Below are 25438 nucleotides of genomic sequence, written 5' to 3'. Positions count from 1 at the left end.
GATGACAAAAGACCAAAAATATAATAATAAATGTAAAAGGGATATACTAACCTGTTAAAACAATAGGGTTTTCAAAATATAAAATACAATCCTATGTTGATGTCTTTGGGTGGGTGGCAGCATTTGAAATGATTTCTTCTTTCTCTTTTTTTCTCAGCTGTACTTCATGATTTACCCACAAACAAGCACACATATTTCTTGATCGCTTTCAATGGGCCAGGCACTACACAAAGATTATCATGCAACACCCTATGTTGTTAAATTTCCATTTTACAGATAAGAATACTGAGACACAGAGATCAACCTTTCCTTCTCTTAGCTAATAGAAGTGTAACTTTGTACATCTCTAGAAAGTGTTCGATAATACACATATCTCACATGGTGAGTTGTACAATTTAAGGCAAAGGTCCCCAACAAGACTGCCCTCACTTCAGACACCAGCCACAAGTTCAGGCATCCCAGGCCATAGGCACTTTGGATCCACTGGCTACAAAACTAGGTGGTTCTCACAACACCCTTCAAGTTAGATATCTCATTAGAACAACTCACAGAACTGAGGAAAACACTATACTTACAATTACAGTTTTATGATGAAGGGATTTATATACAAATCAGGACCAGCCAAATGAAGAAACACATAAGGCAAGATCTGGGAAGGTATCTCTCCCCACAGAATCAGGACATGTCACCGTCTTGGTACATCAGTCTGTTTATCAACCAGGAAGCTCCACTGAACCTCAGTGCACAAAGTTTTTATTGGGGTTTCATTAATATAGGTGTGACTGACTGAATCAATGGCCATGAGATGAACTCAATCTCCTGCCCCTCTCCCTTCCCCAGAGATCAAGAGGTCATGCTGGTGTCTGTGGCCCAAACACCCAAACCTCTAATCACAAGGATGATCTTTCAGGCATGACCAGCCCATCCTGAGTCTTCCCTTTCACCTGAAGTCAGATGTGGTCCAAGGACCCACCATGAACTATGAGGACACTCCTGTCATTGGGGAGAGTTCAATTGTTTTAGAAGCTCCATCCCAGGAATGCAGGACAGATACCACATTCTTTATTATATAGCAATACAGCTAAAGTATGTTCACATATCACTGCCTTCCATTCCCTCCCTGCCTTACTGCAGAATGAATAAAAGTTCCCAACTACTGATGAAACTATCTCATTTCTCATAGTCTTCTAAAGAATAATCTGAAATGCCAACAAATGCTTATAGTAGTGTTATTAAACTAGAAAATATTATACACAATGCATATATTCATCAAGAGAAGTAAATAAACATAGTAAAGCAAGACAATACAATACTGTGGAGCCATTAAATATGTTTTCAGAGAATATCTAAAGATATAGAATAAGGTTCATGGTTCAAAAACTTTTGAAATCAGTGTCTAAAATGTTATATTCAAAGAGATCCCGACCAGAAAAAAGAATATGTCAAAATATTAGCAGGAATTATCCTGAGTAACTACATTTTTATTTCTTCCTTATATTTCCTTCTATTTTCCAGATTTTCAATTATGCATAAATTACTTACATATTAAGGAGAAAAAGGTTTTTTAAAAATAACATATGGAGAATAAAACTACCTACACTAGCTCCCATGAAGTATTAATAAGCTAATTAATCTGTAAGTATATGGCAATGACAGCATGTCCAATATTTAGAACTTCTTTTTGGCTCTCTTTCAAATCCACCTATTCTTTTTTCATACTGTCCTAATCTCACTATGGATTCTATTCCTTCATTTACATTTCAAACATTTCTTATTTTAAAGCCCCTTTGATTTGTTTTATGGTTTCTAGTTCCTAGGATATGAATTTTCACACTTGTGTCCACAGAATGTCTTTTTCATGGTGGGAATTCTCCTTGTATGTCTTGTGATTCTTCTGTAAATTCTTCCCCGGCAAGCATTGTTTTCTGCGGGAGGTCCTACATGTGTGCCACTGAAGTGCCCCGTGGGTTCAGGAGCTACAATGGCCTGGGCCATATGGCTTCACCAGTGTTGACATTAATTTCCTGGCTCAGGGTTTCCAGAAACACTAATGATGTGAATATGAGCCCTGCATCCGGGTGCATGCAGTCTTGAGAATTCTGTCCTCTTTCTGAGCTCACCTTCCAGGGTGAACAATTTAATCTTGACCTGTTGGAGAAGAACATTCCTGGTTCTTCTTCTTAATTTATGAGGTGACCCTTTACATCTCCAGTTTGGATATTCCTGTGCACCAACGGCTTCCAATCCTATTCACTGCTGTGAATCTGGCTTCATTTTCATGTCCAGCCCTTGAAGATGTTCCTTTTTAGCTTCTGAACCTAAATACATATGTCTGCTTCTTTTAGAGTGTCTCCCCTCCACCCAGCATGTCAATGTGTCTGAGACACAAGGCCCCCCATAGCAGAGCCTCCCATGTTAACAGGTCTTAGAGAGTGTCATGCACTGTAGGGGTCAGGCGTGGCACACTGTGAGGAGATCCAACCGACATCATGCCATTCTCACCACTCAAAAACACTGATGGCAGCTAAATTTCTTGGAAATAGCTGGAAGTCATTCTGGCAAACAGAGAACTATAACTGGAGTTGGCCACAGAGACCTGGACTTGAACCTGGGTTCTGCCAGCTTTGCAGTCTGCAGCCACTCCTCTGACCCAACGCCCACTCACTGAGACATGGGAAGAGCTGGCACTAACGCAAAGGGTGCCCCTCATAACGCAAAGGGTGGGGAATGCAGGCCCCAAGCCTGCTCTGCTGCCGGTAAACTGATCCTTGCTCTGCCCAGTTTCACAGTATGCACTCATCTATCGGCTGGGGCTGTGTTCCACCAGCTACTTCGGGCAGGCACAAAGTCAGAGCTTCAGAGCAGCAAGTTAGAAGCGGGACCAGTAGAGCACAGAAGTCCTGATGAGAATGGCTAAGGAAGCTTCTTATACCTGGAGGAATCCTCAACTGTGTGGCTAGTAGCAGCCGTAGTCATATGTCCCCATGGAGACTTGGGAGAATCTGGCCAGCCACTCCTCTGTCTGAGAGCAGGCTGGGGTATCTCCTGCATCCTGCAGTGGTCTTCCTATCATCTGATTGAAGACCTTTACGTCCTCTATGTCTGCGGCCACTTTCGCACCAGTGACATCACTGGCCACACCGCAACAGCCACAGAAACACGCTAACAGAGTGCTCGGTCAGTGGGAGTTATCACCACTATTCCCAATTGTACCTCTAGAGAGGTAATGTGTCCAATTCATTCAACTCTAAAGATAATGCCCGAAGGTAGTTCAGGCACCTTTGGATGAGAACAGAGATTCTGGAGCCAGAATGTCTGGCTTCAAATCTCAGGGCCAGGGCAGCCCGGGTGGCTCAGCGGTTTAGCGCCACCTTCAGCCCAGGGCCTGATCCTGGAGACCCGGGATCGAGTCCCACATCAGGCTCCCTGCATGGAGCCTGCTTCTCCCTCTGCCTGTGTCTCTGCCTCTCTCTCTTTTTCTCTCTCTCTCATGAATAAATAAAATCTTAAAAAAAAAAATCTCAATGCCAACTCTGAAGTTGGTCTCTCTGTCCTTGATTTCCTTCTCTGCAAAACAGGGATGGTAATAGTACCTATTCCATGAGTGACAAATACAATACTTTGTCATCGTGACAAAGTGCACACAGCAAGTGTTCTGTGAGGGTTTGCCATTATTGTTACTGTTAGTTATTTTTTTGGCTCAGAGGGCTATTTAGCAGAAATACTGTAATCCTAGCACAAAACTCAAAGTATGCCTAAGGCAATGTTTTTCTTAGTGAGCTCAGAAGGCAGGTTGGTTCTAGGTCACGGGGACATACTGAAAGAGCACCCCTTCAAGATCCATTTAATCAGCAGATCTGTTTAGTGTCTACTACAGGCCAAGAACTGCTCTAAGGGGTGTGGCAGTGTAACAAAACAAACAAGGTTCCTGTCCTCATGAAGTCTACATTCTAATGCTAGGCACCGATACTTTTACAAAGAGATCAAAGGTATGCAGAAAATAAAACAGTAGTATGGTATATAGAGCAGCAGGGTGCAGTGGAGCAACATGCTAAAAAGAACAGTCGGGGGCAGCCTGGGTGGGTCAGCGGTTTAGTGCCGCCTTCAGCCCAGGGCCTGATCCTGGAGACCTGGGATCGAGTCCCATGTCGGGTTCCCTGCATGGAGCCTCCTCCTGTCTCTGCCACTCACTCTCTCTCTCTCTGTCTCTCATTAATAAATAAAATATAAAAAAAAAAAAAAAAAAAAAAAGGTCAGGAAGGTTCTGTTGGAAGACAGACGTCTGTGAAGAGTGTTCTCAGCAGAGGAAAGAGCGGATAGGAAGGTCCTCGTGGGAGAACAGCCCTAAGTGGCTGGACACACTGGGCAAAGGGGAGATTGATAGGCGAGGGGCTGAGTCATGTGGATCCTTAAGGCAAAGTAGGAGCCTGGATCTTATTTTACTTGTAACAGAAGGCCAATGGCAATTTTTTTAAGTGGGTGGGTGGTACACTTTTTAAAGTTCACTGTGGTCCTTGTGGGGACAGTGAATTATCAAAGGCCAGGGTAGGAAGTGGCAGGCCAGTTGGGGAGCTGCTGCTGGATACAATGGCACAGGATGGTAGCAGGCTTGACAGCACTGGGGATGGTCGTGCTTTCCTGCTCCAAAGCACTTGGCCAGAGTGAACCAGGAGGACACTCAGGATGGCCAAGCTGACTGAAGATCTCAACCCTCACCCCTTCCTTGGATCTAACACAAAATGTCTACTCCTCAGATGGGGCCTTACCCACCTCCTCTCATGGCCTATTCACAGATCCATCTCCCCACTGGGCTGTGAGCTTCCTGCCAGCAAGCAGTGGGTTTTATTCAGCTGCAAAGTATTCCCAGAACACAGGGCTCCCTAAGCTTTTTGGAGACAGGAGGGAATACCTGTCTACAACTGAAAAGAGCAGATAGAAAAGGGAAGAATTCCTGTCTTCCTTAGGAGGAAGTCTATGGACAGTATCTAAAACCAAGGAAAACAAAAAGTAGCACAACCAACATGTATTAAAGATTATATAAAAATAATCAAGTGAAAGAGTTTAAATGGTCACCTTTAGAGAGAGGAGGGGCTCTGTGCTCACTTACTCACTTGTCTGGCTTCTCTGCCGGCTCTTAGCTCTGGGAGGGCTGGGATCCAGATCCCATCTGCTCACTGCACCGGCACAGTGCCTGGCACATAGGAAGCAGTCAATACATACTGCGCCAATGAATATCCAGCCCAGAATCACTCTTTTAAACCCAAACCCAAGTCTCTGGAAACGTACCAAAAGGAGGACTGGATGAATACATCTAAAGAAAGGTTTAAACACAAATCAAGACAGTGGAGCAGTTTAAGAAGCCTCTCTAAAGACATGGACACTGAGCTTGGCCCAGAAAGCCAGCCACATCTGTTTGTTAAAAGCAACTAAAACAAAAGTTGTTTTAAGTTACAGCTGGTGTCTGGGCCACTTTATCAAGCACTTAAGATATAGAGCTGATTATTTTTCTGGCAACAACGGAAAAAGAAAGGCTGAAAGTACGGTGTTCTGTTACCAGCTGTTTCCGGTGCGGCTCTTACAGTCCATGTCTGTGTCAGGGCCAGAGACAACGAAAGAGGCCTAAACGAGACGCCTGTTGTAGTTGGTCTTTTCTTTTTCTGTTGTTTCCCCCTCTTGCATCTCAGTTTCTTGAATCACGCAAAGTACAACCCCTGGGAGAGCATCTTTCTGTGCTTTCACTGCTACTTGCAAAAACAAAGCAAAACAAAACAAAACAAAAAACCTTAAAAGGAGACTTGGCTTAAAAGAAACACTTGTGCACTGTGGTCCTGACTCTTGGTCTTTGCCCCTTACTGGTATCTGGATTCCAACACCAGCTCTCACTGGCCTGCTATGTGGCCTTGAGCAAGCCTCCCTCCCCAACTCTGAACCCCAGTTTCCTCATCTATAATACCTGAGAGAGTTGGGAAACAAGTGGCAATGTTTTCCTAGTGCCAAGCACAGAGCCTGAAGTATGGAAGGTGCTCAATAAATGGGATGATAATTCATATTTGATTCATCTTCATCTCTCGTACCACCCCTCTCCCTACTACATGGGTGTTTCCCCCAAGGCCTCCCTCCAGGATAATAACCATGGCCAGAGTGGAAAGAAGGGTACAGCTGAGACCATAGTTATGTACATGGAAGGCAGAGGAGGGGAGCTGGTACTATGCCACTGGCTCCCAGGCTCCCAGGCACTCATTTAATTCACACGCATTCACAGGGTCCTGGGGACAGGTGAGCAGGCCCAGAAGGTCTGGGCAGAGGGACCTAAGAGTCAGACTGCTGGGCCAAGTTGTAAGTCTTAACAATCTCACTGAGTAATCCTCAAGCACCTTCTGCCCAGGGAAATGGGGGTGGGGGTGGGCGTGAGGGAGGCAAGACCCTCTCCTAGACTATGCCATGACAGCATGCCATTTCCACCCCAATCATGCTCCATATGGAGCAATATCCACACAAGTATCTGATTAGCACTTCGGTCAAACCTCAGGTGACATTTAAACCAGGGCTTTACATCAGTACCCCTGCAGGCTAAGTGTCCTGGTCACACCCCCATACCACCACAGACCTGACTTCTGTTTCAAAACTAGGGATAGGGATAAAAATATCTTCTCCTATCTCATATTTTTGCTATGAGAATTCAATGAGAACATATAAAAAGCCCTTACAGTGGTGACTGGCACAAAGCAAAAGCCATAAAAGTGTTTGCTGCTATCATTATTAACATCTCTGGGGGGTGGGATTATGGGTAATTTTTATTTTCTTCTTCCTGTGCTGTTTTCCAAGATTGGGATAAGAAAATTTACTTCATGATATATATATAAGTACTTCATAATAGAAATCATTACCTACTAAAATATTAGAGTAAAATGCTGGAGTTATATATACGATAAGCACCCATCCCAGGGGCCAGAAGTTTCTAACTACTATGTCAGGCATCTGAACCAGTTTTCAGGACCACTGGCAAAGCCAATAGGGCAAAGTCTGCCTCTGCCTGCCTCTCCTACCAAACGATTCCAAACTACCTATAGTCTCCACTGTCCTAAATCAGTCATAATAAAATGGGACTGCATTCAGCCCCAAGTATGGCCTCCCAGAACCTGGCCAGTGACCTAGGGTTTCTGCAAGCTCAGTTCCCCCAAGGACCCTGTGAGTGATTTACTGGGAGATAGGGCTGGTGAGCTGGACACGGGTGAAACGTATGAGGCAAATCCCATGTACTGACAGCTGTCAGAGGCCATGTGTAGGTCCAAGTGGGCCAGTCAAGAGGTGGAGTGGATGGATGGGCAGGTGCCCTGCCTGAGGCAGGTAGGGGGCCGGCCAAGCCACATCACTGTGACCACGTGGTATGGACAACCACCCGCTCTACCTTGGGTTTCACATGTTCCGCCCAGGCACAGCTCTGCTTCTTCCAGACCCATCCCTTTACAGACCCATGCTGAGCTTGTTTCTGCTTCCTGCAACCAATCGAGCCCAAACTAAAACTCCAGGTCTGCAGACCTATTGGTGGACATGAAGACACTCCAATGGGAGCTGAGCTTGGTGACAGGCCAAGCTTTAATGTTCCTCCATTCCACAACTGGCCGGAGTCTCAGACTTATTTATTTTTCCTGTATAACTTTTGCCTTGTTTCAACTAAACAGAACAGTTTTTATCAACAATTTCCAGAGCAAGAAAAATAACAGAATGCTTGGTTTGTAATGAGGACTAGTAGATTTTTTAGGCCATGTGATGCATGAGAAAAGCTCCAACTTTGAGAGATGCAGAAACCCATGCAGGAGCTGTGCATCTCATTTTGCAGTAGAGATCCAGCACTCCTTCAACTGACTGGTCAGAGCCTCTCTTCCTTTGGGAAGGCCAAGTACAGGTCCAAGTGGGCCAGTCAAGGGGTGGAGGAGTGGATGGGAAGGCCTAAGGAAGAGAGGTTTCCCCCATCTCAGTCCCTACTATTCAGGGGGCAGGAACTCCAGTCCCAGCTTCAGGTGTAAGCACAGGACCCGGATCCAGCCACTCAGTTTCTCCCACATCTTCTGCTGGGACTCCTGGGAAAGAGATCTGTCTCTTTGTGCCAGGGGAGTTGACTTGGCAGAACAAAAGACGACTCAGACAGCCACGGCCATTCCACGACCTCATGGGAGCCAGTGGGCCTGAGAAATAGGCTGACATGAGAGAAGCAAACCAGGAAATGGAGGCAGGGTCCTGACCACATCATATTAGGTAGTGGAATCAGGATCCAGATCTAGATCCTCTGACTCCAAAACCCATCTCCCTTCCACCAGGGAAGGCCCTGTTGTCTCTGTGTGCACAATCCCATTGTAAATGCAGGCAAACATACAAAAGGAGCATATGCCCCATCCCCTAAAATCCAAGGGCTTGCAATCACCTTGAAACTAGACATAAGTCCATGAACCAATTAGGGATGTTAAAAGCCAAAATATAATTGAGAATCCAAATGTGTGGTCCAAGTACTATTCACATGGCAGGAAGGTGAGGTGGTGAAGAGACTACATTTCAAGGCTGGATGTTGGTATAGAAATCAATGTTACTACAACCTCAGTAATGAAATGCTGCATCTTCTGAATAACTTAATTATTTACCAGCCACCTCATCTCCCCCATACCCATATTCAACTAAGGCTTCCTCTACTTTGTGACTCTGTTGCTGCCTTCCCTCCCCAGACTGCAAAAGCATTCTGACATAACTACACACTAAGAGTTATACACAGCACGGCCATTAACTGTGACCCACCACCTTCTTTAAAAGCCCCTTAACTATAGCTTTCAGGTGACATAGAGCATAATAATTTCCAGCTTCCCTCCTGGAAATAAAGAGACCTCAGGTAATTCTATAATTCTACATCACATCATTAATATTCTAGTGTCAACTGATGGCCTCGGGTCTGTACTAGGTCATTTTCTACTGAGTAAGTATCTTAATTGGTAGCTGCAAATAGTTACTGAATGAATTCTGTCTTACTGATTGAGACTAAATTTTTAATTTAGCCATCTCATTTCATGTAACTGAGAAAGCTGATTTTTTTAAATCTCCTATCATATTTTCTAACCAACTTACATTATATTAGTGATCTGCCACTGAATGATTTTTCTTAGGTCAAAATTTTTTATCAAATCATAATATAATATTACAGATATGTTCCAGAAATGAAAAGTCAGCAAGGACTCGAAAGGACTTAAAGGAAGGCACAGTGGTTCTCAAATAGTAGCCACTCGTATGCCACCATCACAAATTCTGCTCTATCTACCATATCCGTCCTGCTCTCGTTTTCTTCTTTAAGGATTCTGTGCTTATGGAGCTTATATTCCAGCAAGAGAAGAGATAAATAATACCATATAATTACAAAGGTCATTTCATGTGGGGATTAATGCAGTGAAGAAATTAGTCTCATGTTGTGATAGTGACCTGGGGACTGGCAGCATTATCAGAAAACAAGTTCAGGGATCTGTCACTCAGAGAGTTACCTTAGAGCTGAGATCAAAATGGCAAAACAGAGAGAGAATGGTGCAAGCCAGGAAAACAGAGGTTCTAAGGTCCTGATAGTCAAACAACCCTGGCCTGTGCAGCTGAAGGGGAGAGGAGAGGACAAATGAGCAGTGTGGCCTGCCTCAGTATACTGCCAAACCACAGGAGGGCTTCCTCATGGGGGACACATTTATCACTATTTTAATTGACTTCCCAACTTTGTATTCTGAAAATTTCAAACGTATATAAAAGCGGAGAGAACAGAAAAACACTATATACCCCTCACCTAATTGCCACTGACAGTTAACAATCTGCTACATTTGTGTATTCTCTCTCTCCACATACATATGTGCACATATGTGACACAAATGTAATACATAGGTAATTATTAATAATGATCATATATATTAAATACATAACTTATATAACATACATAAATGTTTCCCTAATCATTTTAACTTAAAAAAAAGATTTTATTTATCTATTCATTAGAGACACAGAGAGAGAGAGAGAGAGGCAGAGACATAGGCAGAGGGAGAAGCAGGCTCCATGCAGGAGACCTGATGTGGGATTCGATCCCGGGACTCTGGGATCACGGCCTAAGCCAAAGGCAGACACTCAACCACTGAGCCACCAGGCGTCCCCTAATCATTTTATAGTAGGTTACAGACACTATGATACCTAAACGCTTAACATCTATCTTCTAAGAATTAGGACTTTCTCCTATTCAAGAAATTTAACACTCATGCCATAACATTATCTAACCTACCACCAATATTCAAATTTACCCAAATCATCCCCATAGTGTCTGTCACAAATGTTCTTTATTTTTTCCAGATCTGGTCTCTTTAGTTTCCTTTAATCTAGAAGTGTCATCTGCATCCTTTTCTGGGGGTAGCGGGGTTCTTTCATGAACTTGACATTTTTGAAGAGTCTTGCCTAATTTATTATTTACTTAATATTTTTCTTTAAATTGACAGACTTTTTAAAAAAGATTTATTTATTTACTTACTCATGAGAGACATGGAGAGAGAGAGAGAGAGGCAGAGACACAGGCAGACGGAGAAGCAGGCTCCATGCAGGGACCCGATGCGGGACTCGGTCCCGGGTCTCCAGGATCAGGCCCTGAGCTGAAGGCGGCACTAAACCGCTGAGCCACCTGGGCTGCCTGACAGACCTTTTTACACTGAAAAAATAAAGCTAAAGAAAAGCAAAATCTTCCATAAAAATTGTAGGTTTGGGGATCCCTGGGTGGCACAGCGGTTTAGCGCCTGCCTTTGGCCCAGGGCGCAATCCTGGAGACCCGGGATTGAATCCCACGTCAGGCTCCCAGTGCATGGAGCCTGCTTCTCCCTCTGCCTGTGTCTCTGCCTCTCTCTCTCTCTGTGTGTGACTGTCATAAATAAATAAAAATTAAAAAAAAAATTGTAGGTTTGATGTACTAGTTATTTGGAGTTTTTTTCCTAATATACATTAAAATAAGGATGTAACTTTTAAGACTAAAAGTGTCTGTCTGATAGCACTCAGAATTTAAGAATTATTCTGTGTGTCACCTACAAGAAGCCACTTCAGTCCAGCTCAGTCCCCACTAAAGGCCCCTGCCACTGCACGGTGGCTCCACTCATGGTTCCAGAGCTCATCCCTCCTCAGGAGGAGTCAAGACCTCCCTGTCAGTGACCTCTGCCAAGTCCTAGATGGCACCGGGTCAGGTGTCTACTCTAAGGTAAGTGCCAAACTCCCACCGTACAGATAAGAAAAGTGATGTTGACAGAGATTATGATGCTTGCCCAAATCCTCTGAATCAGCTACACTGCAAAGCACTTACCACTACACCACCTAATGCCATGACATGCCAAGCATTTTCCCTTTGTTCTGGCTACAGCCTCCCAGATGCTTCACTGGAGGTAACTACTTCAACTCCAAGTGGCAGATGAAGAGGTGTGTCCAAGCCACAAAACCAATGGGTAACAGAGCTATCACAACTGGAGTCTCAGATTCCTGCTCCTTGGTCTGTCTCCCAGTCACTCTGACTAGCCAAGGCCTTCCCTCAAGGCAGTCCACTGAGTAATGCAGAAGGTGTGGTGTGACAGCCAAATCTCTCTAGGGGTCAGTGAAGGTTGCCAGAGTTCCTCCTAAAACATAAGCTCAAGGATGGATGCTGGTGCTCCAGGTGTGTCCTGGCTGCACATTGTTCCCTAGCACATGGATGCCATGCTCCCGGCATAGGATCCCTGGAGGGAGCTCACTGACAAAGTAGCACCAGTCCATCACTGCTCGGGGAGGCTGGTAGCCAGCCAGAACTCCCAACACTCCTTCCACTTACTCCTGCCCCATTCATCATGTTGGCTTTGGCTCACTGTTCAAGTCCACAGAGACTACCTGACTCTTGATTCTGCTGTCTCAAATAGAACAGCAACATACCTCCAAATATGCTTCTATTCTTCTTACAAGCCTTTCTAAAAAAACACCAAACAGCAGAAGGCCAAAGCAAAATTCCTAGTCTCTAAACCAGATGTCAGCATCTTCCCCATGCTGACACAGCTTTTAAACACTGTTCTTGGGATGGGATTCTCAACTAGTCTCAAATCCTTCTCCAGTGAAGCCCTTACTTCATTACTCTATGCACTCAGTATCAGAAGAGGGGAAGCTCAAGAGCAGAGTTGTAAGGGCAAGGAGGGTCTCTAGAAAGCAGAGTACCCAAAGGTTCACAAAGCTCTCAGCAGGCATGGGAGCCAGTCTCTGACCAGCACATGGAGAAGCATCAGAGCAACAGAGAACGTTGACTCTGGTACTGAAGGACAGTGGCAGGAACACCTGTGGTTGAAGTAAGGACCAGTCCCTTTTCAGATCTAAGGTGAGGCAGTCCCCTGACCTCCTGACCCTTCCACAGCCTCAAAAGAAAACCAGAAATGCCTTCTAAAGTCCCATTCCACACCAACATCCTCGAGTGGGAAGCAGTATACATAACTTTGCTTTTGGCCAGTCTGGATTTTCACATGTTGCATTATCAAGTGATAGACTGTTAACTCTGGACCAAGGCTTTCATATTACTATCAGACTCCCCACATCCCTACAGAGTAGTTGCCTATCATGAACGGCTTCACAGATAATAGATAAATAAGAACAATAATACCTGTATTTAAGGTATATACCACACAGACATGTATTTTCTCAAAACCTCCAACCACTCTGCCAATGCCCAACTGGGCACAAGAGATCCTATTTTGCAAATGAAAACATAGAGACTGGGATCCCTGGGTGGCGCAGCGGTTTAGCGCCTGCCTTTGGCCCAGGGCGCGATCCTGGAGACCCTGGGATCGAGTCCCACATCGGGCTCCCGGTGCATGGAGCCTGCTTCTCCCTCTGCCTGTGTCTCTGCCTCTCTCTCTCTCTCTGTGTGTGACTATCATAAATAAATAAAAATTTAAAAAAAAAAAAAAAAAGAAAAGAAAACATAGAGACTTAAGGCAGTGCCAGTGCCCAGGCTCACACAGCCAGTAAGTGATAGAGACCATGTGACTGCAAAGCATCCCTTTCCCACACTATACCTGTCTAGGCCCCTGGGCAGCTGGTGAAGCCAATAACCAGATTGGCAGAGCCCTTTCATTTTTGTTAATGTAACAGCAGACAGAAACGGACAAGAAAGATTGTTGGTGATGCCTGGCAGACCTGAGCCTCTGAACCCCAGCAACACAATGAGCAACTCTCCAGAGGACCAAGGTCAGGGATCAGATCACTCGCCAAAATACGCACCAAACTAAGAATGCCTGGTGTCATCACACACATGAAATCGATGCTTCTTTCACTTCAGAGAAAAACAGAACAATCTGCTGGTTTTAAAGCTACCATTCTCCCAAAACTCAGAGATCTGATTGAGAAGCCAGAAGGAATCTTAAGTAATCATTACTGATTCCTGGGCATCTGCTCTGTGACACATGCTGTCCCAGGCACTCTCCCCACTAGTAACCCTCCCACTAGTCCTTAAGGCTTTGCAATTTCACTATCCAAAGAGGAAATCAAGGGACGCCTGGGTGGCTCAGCGGTTGGGCTTTGCCTTCGGCCCAGGTCATGATCCCGGGGTCCTGGGATCGAGTCCCACATCGGGCTCTCCGCAGGGAGCCTGCTTCTCCCTCTGTCTGTGTCTCTGCCTCTGTGTGTGTGTGTGTGTGTGTGTGTGTGTGTGTGTCATGGATAAATAAAGCTTTTTTTTTAAAAAAAAAAAAAAAAAAAGAGGAAACCAAGGTCCCAAGAAGTGATGGGGTAGAACCAGGAGTCAAACCCAGATTACCTTAAAATCTAAAATCTGTTGTCCTTTCCACCACCAGAGATCTCAAGTTGTGCATACAAATAAACATGTATTTCACTGGACATCTCTGGATGTCTCCATGGAGACTTCCCACAGAAGCCCTGAAGTCAACATGCCTCCATGATCCCCCAAACCTGTCTCTCTACTAAGTCCCAGGCCCAATCCATGCCACTATGGCCTACGAAGCTAAGTCATCTCTGGGACCCCCCTTCTCCATCATTTATCCCCAAGTCCTGTCCATTTTTCTGCTAAATCATGAAACAGTCCCTCCTCCCCTGCTATAGACATAGACCCAAAGCCCAGGCCTCTGTATCTCTCTCCTGGGCTTTTTTCTTAAGCTATAGTCTTCCTGCCTCCAGCACTACCCATTCCAACCACCTATAGAACTGCACAAACCATCTTTCTAAAGTATGAATAGGTACTCATGTTTATAAACCTGTTCAGCAGTCCTCCACTGCCCAGAGCAGTGTACCCCCAAGCAGAAGATGTTTTGAGTGATAGAATGATTTGGCAATATATTGTAAGAAAACTATTAATTTTTTGGTTCTCTTTCAAACTTTCTGACTGAATAGTGAGTCTCAAATGGGGGCAAGATGTATTTAATATCTTTCTAACCCTAACGTCCCTTTTAACAAAAGCAAATCATGGCTCAAGTTCATAGCTTGTGGCAGGCTACAGTCTGACACCTGTTTGTGTGTGTGTACATGAACACACTCAGGCATATATGTGTACATATGCGCACACATACGTTTATTCTATTTATGGGAAAGGATACTGGTTTCTGGTTGCCTTAGTGATACAACATTTCCATATGATTATTTAAAATTTAAAAATTGAATTGGGGATCCCTGGGTGGCGCAGCGGTTTAGCACCTGCCTTTGGCCCAGGGCACGATCCTGGAGACCCGGGATCAAATCCCACATCGGGCTCCCGGTGCATGGAGCCTGTCTCTTTCTCACTCTCTCTCTCTCTCTGTGACTATCATAAATAAATAAAAATTAAAAAAAATAAAATAAAATAAAAATTGAATTGATTGAAAGAAAAATTTTTTAAATTTTTATTTATTTATGATAGTCACAGAGAGAGAGAGAGAGAGAGAGGCAGAGACATAGGCAGAGGGAGAAGCAGGCTCCATGCACCGGGATCCCGACGTGGGATTTGATCCCGGGTCTCCAGGATCGCGCCCTGGGCCAAAGGCAGGCGCTAAACCGCTGCGCCACCCAGGGATCCCGAAAGAAAAATATTAAATCAGAATTACATGGCAGTGAGATCAAGACAAATTATGAAGATGGTTCTAAAAGGATTATAGTTTGAGAAAGACTCAGCCAACATGCAAAGCAGTTCTCTAGAAGCTGGTCCTTTCTCTCCAAGCCTCCTGAATCTCTTCCATGCCTTTCCCTCCCACATGTCCCTACTCAGACACCCAAACCCTCAATTTCCTGAGTTGGCCACGGTCTTTCAAATCTACATGACTCTGCATGTGCTGTCTACCCTGCCTACACCGGGTCTCCAAGATAAGTTTGAGAAATACCAAATACCATATCCTGCCCTTTAAGATTCATAACACACTACAGTATTAAAAATTAAAGGCTCTGAGAAGTCCTTTGAGGGAAGGGGGAGGTCACTGAGCCTTAACCAGCACTTCTCAAACCAACTCTCTTCTTTTCCCATAACACATACCATCATCCCATGTAATGAATGCTCTACAAAGTGTGCTCTGGGAAACACTGGCCCAAACTGTTCTCCTCATACTCATCTACTCAAATTCTACTCCTGCTTCACTCTTCAAGAACTTGCTCAAATGTCATTACTTTGAGAAGTCTTTCCAACCTCCCCACACAGAATCAGTTGTTCCTCTCATCTGCACTACTATAGGACTTAGTGAAGTCACATGATATTTATATTTAACTCATAGGAACTCAACTGTAAGCATTCATTGAGGAAAGAAAGGGAGAGAGAAGTTCAATGTATGGGACTTTTGCCCTTCTCCCTTCAATAAGCTGAGCTAAGTGATCCCTGAGTTGTCTCGGGCTTCATAGGCCTTTCACAGGGTGACCATCTTGCTAGGTGAGCTGAGATTCTAATGTTTAAAAAGTAGATATTTTTCATATAGCATTGCCCTGAACCATCAGCTAACTACTTCATCTACACCAAAAGAGTAAGCCAGAGTAATCCATTCCAATGCCAGGGGAAAACTGGCCCTGCATCAAGCTGAGAAATAAGAGATTCGCCTTCAACACAGCCCCTTCCCCAAGGATTTTCAAAGGCAATTCAGAGAACACACTGCCTTGGGCAGAGACACTAGACCTGACACACCTCGGGGTAAAGGTGAAGCTCCCTCACAGCACTCACTATACAGCTTGTCTGGCTCCAAGTCTCTCTCTGTCTCTCCCTCTGTCTCTGTCTCTCTAGACTGTGAGCCCTCTGAAGTGGGAACACCTTAGTTAGTCATCCTTTCTGCTCCTGACTTAGTGGCATCCAACACATATGAGAAGACAAACAAAAAGAAAGGAAGCAGTGGGGCAAACAGAGGGAAAAAGTGAGGTTCAGTGAGGTCAAGAACTTTGGTTTCTATTAGAGTGAAATCTGCAAGAACAGACTCCTGGGTGCTAAGGGGTCAAAAAGGCTGCCTATCCAACCATTCAGTAGTTGAGTCTCCAAAGTGGAGATGAGCTTTTGCTGGCACCCCTGTGTGACAGAGAAACAGGTGAGGGAGCCCCAGGCTGTGATAGCTGCCTTGTTGAAATGATTTTCTCCTCCTGAGCCAAAACCTAACTGGAGTCTTCCCTCTGATGTCAATTCAGGCTCTTGAGACAGAAAATCTCTCCAGAGTAGAGCCAAAAAAATCTGTTTACCAAAAAAGATGGGCAGGCAGACAGGCAGGCAGATTTCCCAGGTGATCTGTTGCTACCATCTGGATGGCATCCTTGTCACAACTGAGGTATGGGGTACCAGAAATAGTAAGCCTGGAAGTCCAACTATAAGTTCACTCAGCAGCCAGATGAACATCGAAACTCTCTATAACACCTGTCGAAAACACTCAGGGAGAGGTTTAATGATTATTAACAAGGACTTCCTCCTCTAGAATTTTACTGAGCTATCCATCCACTATCAGTTCTGACTGGGTGATGATGAATGCAAAATCTTTTTTTTTTTAAAGATTTTATTTATTCATGAGAGAGACACAGAGAGAGAGAGAGAGGCAGAGACACAGGCAGAGGGAGAAGCAGGCTCCATGCAGGGAGCCCGATGTGGGACTCGATCCCGGGTCTCCAGGATCATGCCCTGGGCTACAGGCAGCGCTAAACCGCTGTGCCACCTGGGCTGCCCTGAATGCAAATTCTTAACAACAAAGAAAAAAAGCTTTGTCAGCTAGCACCCTGCATTCTGTCTTTAAATGCAACGAGACATGTTGAGTCAAAGGTTCAATTTACTTAATCCCTATCTTGCTTAAATCTGTGTATGTTTGTGCAAAGGATGTATCTGTAGGAGAGGGATAGGTGGTTTGGGGAAGGGTTCCACAAGATTATGATTTCCAAAGTCCTGGACCCCTTAACTTAGCAACCCAAGAGTCCCAGGTTCCCTGGAAACTTAAGTTCATTTGATGTTACAATCAAACATGTTGTTCCTCTTCACAGTTCCCAGTTAAAATAAACCTCTTGGGGAGCAACAAGACAAAGGCAACACACTCCAGAGAAGTGTTTCCATAGAACCTCCCCAAGTCCTCACCCATTTTCAGGGCAAGTTGAGGTCAATTGACAGCTGATCCCATTGAAAGGAAGGGAGGGAGAGAGAGGAAGAAAAATCAAGGGAGGGGTGGAGGGCCCACCATTTTTAAACATGGTTTTTATAAGGCTCCTACTCAAGTTGAACAAGTTTGATGTTTTAAAATTAAGTAAAAAGTCTTAAATTATAGTAACAAACATACTCTTTTCCTGTTCTGATGTTTAATGCAATTTCTTGAGTTAGAGCTATTGAGCCCATTTAGATGTGGGGCAGTTTACGTGCAGAGAGCCAAGCCTGAGTTTGGTGCAGGTTCCTGGCTACCCACCACCACTCTTCCTACCAGACCAGCTGTTCCCCTGCAAGTGGGCTTCTCAGTAGGCAAGGAAAAACCTCCTCTAGATCTAGAAAAGATCTCCTGAGATCTTTTTTTTTTTTATGATTTTATTTATTGATTGATTCGTGAAAGAGAGAGAGAGAGAGAGAAAGAGGGAGGGAGACACAGGCAGAGGGAGAAGCAGGCTCCATGCACGGAGCCCGAAGTGGGACTCGATGCCGGGACCCCAGGATCATGCCCCAAGCCAATGTCAGGCACTAAACCGCTGAGCCACCCAAGGATCCTTGCCAACTCTAGATCTTATTCCATTCTGCCTCCCGACCAGCCCTGAGAAGGGTAGCAGGAAGATGGTCTTCCAATCTCAGTTCTGCAATTTCTGTGCCTCAGTTTCTTCATCTGTTACACAGAGCCAATACCACCTACCTTGCCAGAAATAACACACATTGAGCATCCAATTTCATCTACGTCTGTCCCTCATCTCAAAAGGTATTCTCACTAAGAGAAACTATCAGGGCAACCCTGTTTTACACAACTGTTTATATCAAAGCTTCATTGTGTCTTTTTTCAAGAAGGTTCAGTTTTCTGCACAGATTTGCATTCTGTGCATACATGAACAGAAATGACTGGTATGCTTTAAGCCAAGTTAATTCCCACAGCAGAGACAGAGCATTTCCCATCACCCCCTCCTCTAATGCTTGGATTCAAAATGTGCCTGATAAAAACAAGGATAATTTTTCAAGGTTAATGGCTGGTCAAATGCCTCCAAGCAAGCCAAAGACACTGAGGAACTCCTGCCTCCTCCTGGAGACCAAGAGAATTCTAACAGGAGCTTTACAAACACTACCAGAAAACCAAAAAGAAAAGAAGATTCTGCTTAGGGACAATGGACCTAAGGTCTGCAGGCAATCCCTCCCAAAGAGGTGTCCTAGAATGCCTCTTACAACCCGGCTCCTTCATCCAGTTCCATATTCCTTAAAGGAATACTAAAGAAGCAAAACTAAATACTAGAGTAATTTAAGCTTTGGATTTATCCCCCTACACCTACAGTAGGGATTCTGAAAATCAACATTATGCTGCATTGTAAAATACTCAGTCATTATGTTAACTTGAAAAAGGAGGACAAAGACAAAGACATGTTCCAAATGGGTTGGTACACTTGGGACACTCCACTCCATTCCCAAAATGCTGTGCTGTCAATAATTTTTTACAAGAAGAATCATTTTTAAGAGGCATATAATTGTACCGCACCCCCGAATTCCTCAGCAGACAGGGGCCTCCGGAAGTCATCAAGTTCATCTCCCTACTCCAGGAAAACCCTCCCTTGCAGAGGGTTATCCCAGTCAAGCAAATTAAACCAGATCTGTTGGATGAGGATGCAGAATAAATTAGGTCAAAGAATAAGCCTCTGAAAAAGCAAGAGTTTCATAAAAATGGAAGCATATGCTCAGCCTTCTTCAGCATTAGTAAATGTGGGAGAGGGTAAAGGCAACTTAATGGTCTAATAAAATGTTTACAGGGCAAAGCTTCTTACACACAAATATTGCCCAAGATCAGCAGACAATCTGCTAGTGTTTGGGGACTCTTTTATTGGGCAGATTTCACTATGCTGGCATTAAATGTGCTGCTGGAACGCACCCCTCCATCACGCCAGATCTGCAGGAGTTTGGCCTCAGCTCCTCCCCACACTGGGCTCTTCCCTCTATGCTCAGCAGCACTGGAAAGTCTCCCCCAGGGCTGAGGTACTGCTACATACATCTGAGTCCCTGAGCTCTGCTCGGGCCCTATTTAGCCCAGAGAAGGGAAGGGCGTAAGACGTTCTGGGGGAAGAGATGAACACACAAACCAATGAACACATCGGTAAGTGACTAAACAGGAAAAAAACGCAGGGAGCAATGGGTCCCATCCCTCATTTCAATTAATTTTAACTTATTCCTTCGACCAACTCTTCTTGGGTGCCTACTTTATACCAAATCATACAGAATTGACAAACAACAAATCCAACCTGCCTGACAACTTATAACTTCAAACCCAAAAAATCTTCCAAAGAAAGGCTATCATGGAACAGACAAAAGTACCTACAGGGGGAAAGCTCCTTTCTCTTCATGATCATCTAGATAAATATATCTTTTATAATTAAGTTTTTATCTGTTACCTGATCAGACAAAACTCACTGGGTAGATTTCCCCCTGAACTTGGGAGAGTGTTAATCACACATGGACTGTTTATGCATTTGGAAAGAAAGGGTACTTCAGGATGGGGCCAGCCATTCATCTCCCACTGCCGGGGGTGTGGAGGAGCTGTGCAACCCTGCTTCCAACACATGCATGGTCGTATAGACGCTCCCAGGGGAGGACTGGCAAAGAGCAATTTATTCTTTAACAACAGATATTGATTCTCTAGAACAACTCCAGGGAGGCCATCCGAGCATATATGGTGCTGTTAGGTACTGTGATGAACAGAAAAAAACCCTTGAGAGAGTCTTGCCCTGCCCCACAAAAGAAGTAGGGGAACACCTAGCTTAGGGCAATTCTTTTTTTTTTTTTTTTAAGATTTTTATTTATTTATTCCTGAAAGATACACAGAGAGAGAGAGAGAGAGAGAGAGAGAGAGAGGCAGAGACACAGGAAGAATGAAAAGCAGGCTCCATGCAGGGAGCCTGATGTGGGACTTGATCCCAGGTCTCCAGGATCACGGCTTAGGGCAATTCTTGATTGGGCTGACCAAACTAAACAGGCAAAGAAATCCTGCCAAAGATTAAGAAATAAGTATCACAACTATACTAATACAAATAGTAGTATGCATAACAATAATTATAGCTAATATTTATTGAAAGTTGACTATGCACCAGGCTTTAAGCACTTTTATACACATTAATTCCTTAACTCTCACAATGATTATTTTAAGTAGGTATATCATTTTTCTCCCTATCTTACAGATGAGAAAACTAAAATATAAACTTGTTAAGTCACCAGGCCAAGATCACAGAACCAAGCAAGTGATAGTGCAGACCCAGGCAGTATGGTGCAGGATGGAGTCTGTCCTCCTAACACTCCTATCCCTACTATACTGTGGAATCTTCCACCACATTCTTTCCTTATCAAAGTTAACCACAGTCAACGGAGGATTTGTTCCTTGAGAATATATCACCTGATTTTGTAATATGGAAATCATCGAGAAAATAGGCCTCACCTCACAGATCTGCTTTACAGCCCCCTTAAAGAACCATATCCCACAAGTAAATCATTCTGGGGTCTCATTTACATTTGGCAACCACGTCTCATGCTAAGAATTCCTGGGATTACTGACATATTCTAAAAACTAGGTTTTCTCCTATCTTATGGTACACCAAGCTTGGCATTCAACAGCCCAAGTATAACAGCAGCTCTATTATTAAATCAATAAGATACGTGATATCAACTAGTTATCTTGGGAACTGTTTTACAATTTTATCCTTAAAGCTCAAAGATTCACTACAAAATTCAGATATTTTATATTTTACAACATGAAAAAGATAGGTATTATCTGGAAAAAGTCCAATAGCTTTGAAGTCTAGCAGATATGGGCTCTAGACCTTTTTCTGTCACTATGTCACCTCTGATAGATAATCTAATGCCTATGGGCCTATATTTCCTCAGCTGTAACTGACTCACAAGCCACTGAGAGGATTACATGAGATAATAGTGCACAGCATCTAGTCAGTGCCCTGCACAAAAAGTGGTGCTAATAATGCCGGCTGACCTTCACTTCCCTTGTCCTGGGACCTGTATCCATCCTCTTCCTATACTATCCTCCAGCACTCATCTTCCTCTGCCCAAGTGGAAACAATGACATCACTTTAAGGAAATAGCCTATCATAATCTAAGACCATGAATTAGGGCATACCTAAGGACAAATGTGGATGACATGGTCGTCTCCATAATACAAGCATTACTAACTGGCTAAAAATAAAATCAGATCATACTTCCTCAACAAATTCCACTGGAGGAAAAATTCCTGCTATTTCCCTATCTCAAATTTCAACCTTTTGGGCATAACCACTCATTCTTACCAGCCACAATCTGTAATCACCTACCTATTGGCTAATCTATAGACAAAATAATCCATTCTTGAAAAATAAAAATCTAGATCAACACATAAAACCATGCTACAAAGCAATGCTTCAAGGGAAATCTACAGTTTTTTATGTTTAATATTTTTTAAAAATCAGTGTAGGGATCCCTGGGTGGCGCAGCAGTTTAGCGCCTGTCTTTGGCCCAGGGCGCAATCCTGGAGACCCGGGATCGAATCCCACTTCGGGCTCCCAGGTGCATGGAGCCTGCTTCTCCCTCTGCCTGTGTCTCTGCCCCTCTCTCTCTCTCTCTCTGTGACTATCATAAATAAATAAAAATAAACAGAAAAAAAAATAAAATAAACAAATAAATAAAAATAAAAATCAGTGTAAATCACCATATTAATAAAGAAGACAAATTATCATTTCATAAGACACATAACTGATAGAATTTAACTACACATGATAAAAATGTTCAGCAAACTAGGAATAGAAAAGAACTTCCTCAACACAGTTTACATGAAAAATCCATGGCAAACATTATATCTCATGGAGAAATATGGAGTGCTTTCTCCTCCATGATCCAAACAAAGCAAGGAAGTCCATTCTCATCACTTCAACAATTTACTAGAAGTTCTAGATAGTGTAATAAAGCAAGAAAAAGAATTTAAAAACACAAAGATTAGAAAGGAAGATGCAAAACTATCTTTATCCAGAGGTGAATGGCTGATCATTTAGGTAGAAAATTTAAGAAGTTGGGACGCCTGAGTGGCTCAACAGTTGAGCATCTGTCTTCTTTGGCTCAGGGCATGATCCCAAGGTCTGGGGATCAAGTCTCACATTGGGCTCCCTGTGAGGAGCCTGCTTCTCCCTCTGCCTATATCTCTGCCTCTCTCTGTGTGTCTTCCATGAATAAATAAAGTCTTTTAAAAAAGAGAGAGAGAAAAGGAAAATGTAAAAAGACTACAAAACAACCACTAGGACTAACAGCATTTAGCAAGGTTTCAAGAAACAAGATCAATATACATAAATTAATCATACTAACATAATAGCAACAAATGACAATCATTTAAAAGAGCATCAAAAAATAGGTACTTCAGAATAAATTTAACAAAATATGTATACAATCCCTATACTAATAATTATAAAACACTGCTTAAAGAAAACCTAAATAAAATGAAGAGATATGCCGAATTTATAGACTGGAAAATTCAATATTGCTATGAATCAATTCTTCCCACCCTGAGCTACAGATTCAATGTAATTCTAATCATAAACCCAGGACATGTGTGTAGAAACTGAAACCTACTTCTAATATTTATATGGAAATGAAAGGGACCTGGCATATTCAAAATAATCTTTAAAAAGAACAAAACTGGAGGACTTTCACTACTGGACTTCAAAACTTTATAAAGCTATGTATGATATTGGTGTGAGGATAGACAGATCAATGAAATAGAACAGAGTATGTATGACATTGATGTGAGGACAAACAGATCAATGAAATAGAACAGTCCAGAAATAGACCCACACTTAAATAGTTATGTGATTTCCAACAAAACCATCCAGTGAAAAAACCATCCAGTGAAAAAAGGACTTTCATGAACTAGAACTGAAGAATCATATGAAAAAAAAAAAAATCAACTTTGACACCCCCCACACACACACCATATACAAAAATTATTTTACGGTAGATGGTAAACCTAAATGTAAAAGCTAAAGCCATAAATCTTTTAGAAAGAAACAGAGTAGAATGCCTTCATAGCAATAGGCAAAGATTTTTAAACAGGATACAGAGGGAGGCTTGGGTGGCTCAGCAGTTAAGCATCAGCCTTTAGTTCAGGGCATGATCTGAGAGTCCTGGGATTGAGTCCCACATCTCCCCGCAGAGAGCCTGCTTCTCCCTCTGCCTATGTCTCTGCCTCTCTCTCTCTCTGTGTCCCTCATGAATAAATAAATAAAATCTTTAAAAAAATGAAGAATTAACTAAAATCTTAAAAAATAAGGATACAGAAAGTGATAGTCATAAAAGAAAAAATGATTAGAATGAATCAAAATTTAAAACTTTTGTTTATCAAAAGAGATCAAGAAAAGTTGTAAAATAAATGAAGTTCTGAGATTTTAGACAAAGCCTTCATTTTCCCTGAAGGTAACTCATTTAAAATATTATTTTTATAAGACAAACATAAAGAGTATGACCTTTGGGGGGTTGGGAGGAATTTGGAAGTATCTGTTAAAAGTAATTACCCCAGCAATTTCCACTTCTAAGACAGAAATCCACAGAAATATTCCCACTAGGGTGTAAAAAGGTATGTTCACCTAGCAAAATATAGGAGACACTCTAAGTGGTCACCACTAAAAGAGTGGCTAAATGGCACATGCACCCAAGGGAATATCCTGTAGCCACTAAAACAGAGTGAATGCTAACTATCTGAAGGCATGTGAAAAGATCTTTAAGGCATTGTTAAGTGGTGGAAAAGCAAAATGCAAAAGAACAGGTTTAGTATAGATAGCCCCACTGTAAAATTTAAAAATAAGCTTAAAATCGACAATACTCACACATTAAATGAGTGTAAATATAGGTCTGTATGAAAAAAGCCAGATGAATACACACCAACCCATCCATTAACATCATAAAGGGGTGGGGAAGGCCCTTTCTCTGAAAGTATTTATGAAATGCGAGAATGCTACAGAAACTTTGTATTCAGAAAAAAAGTTTACAAACAAACAGGGTGTGTTCCCAGGTAAAAATGCTATGTAATAAGAAAGAAAAAAGCTTAAGAAAACTCTCCTTCCTCTGAGCTTACCCTGAGATCTGCACCTCCATGCCCAGGTTTTAAGCACACTTACCAGCTTCAGTGGGGCCCTAGGGAGGAAGGTGCAAAGGCGCTCTGAGAAAAGCCCCGCATTCGCAAGACAGAGTCTTCCTTAGTTAGGCAGAACTGCCCTAAGCACAGCCCCCCCACCAGGTCCTTTCAGGCTCCAATGTCCTCCCACAAGAGACACAGCATCCCATGCTCTCCACCAGCCAGATTCTCAGCCCCTCTGCTGGTTTTTCACATCCAACTTTCTGCCCTGTGCTAGAGGACACTAGACCCAAGTGCTGCCAGAAGAATGTCCTTTCTGAACTTGAAGACCTTTTTTGTGTTCTGTACTTTCTGGATATATTTTAGGGGACTTGATGTTATTACTAAAGATCCTTCCTTGGGATTTTTGCTTTTATTTAAATATACACATATGCACATATAATTCAACCAAGAACTATTTCCCAGGAGGAAATGCTAAGAGGCCACAGGAAGACGTGAAGTTTCTTAAAAGTAAGCAACACCAAGACAGAACTGGTCTCTACTGAATTTGAAAATGGGTAAAGAATGGCACTCACTCCACACTCCAAAGCCATATAAGAATAAACCGTTTTTGCAAAGTCCAAATGACTGCTGGAGGCAAGGAGAATGGGCCTCTGGTTTTCTCCTTCCCTCTGGTCCGCAGTCCTCCCCCTCCTGCC

At 43.2% G+C, this 25438-nt stretch overlaps 1 protein-coding gene across 10 annotated transcripts in view; it reads right to left on the bottom strand.

Annotated features, from left to right (window-relative positions):
• The window catches only part of EEFSEC (eukaryotic elongation factor, selenocysteine-tRNA specific), a 266019-nt gene that overhangs the window by 180267 nt on the left and 60314 nt on the right, over positions 1-25438 (bottom strand). Inside the window, exon 1 of one of the 10 annotated variants that reach the window (XM_072784898.1) lies at positions 24784-24803. The exons of the other annotated variants lie outside the window; for them this stretch is intronic. The gene's annotated coding sequence lies outside the window, so the exon portion shown is untranslated. Of the gene's footprint in view, positions 1-24783; positions 24804-25438 lie in introns of those variants that run through there. 10 annotated transcript variants of the gene reach the window in all.

Source organism: Canis lupus, chromosome 19 (genome assembly GCF_048164855.1).
Source record: "Canis lupus baileyi chromosome 19, mCanLup2.hap1, whole genome shotgun sequence".
Lineage (NCBI taxonomy): Eukaryota > Metazoa > Chordata > Mammalia > Carnivora > Canidae > Canis > Canis lupus.
This window is presented reverse-complemented; position numbering and strand designations above follow the sequence as displayed.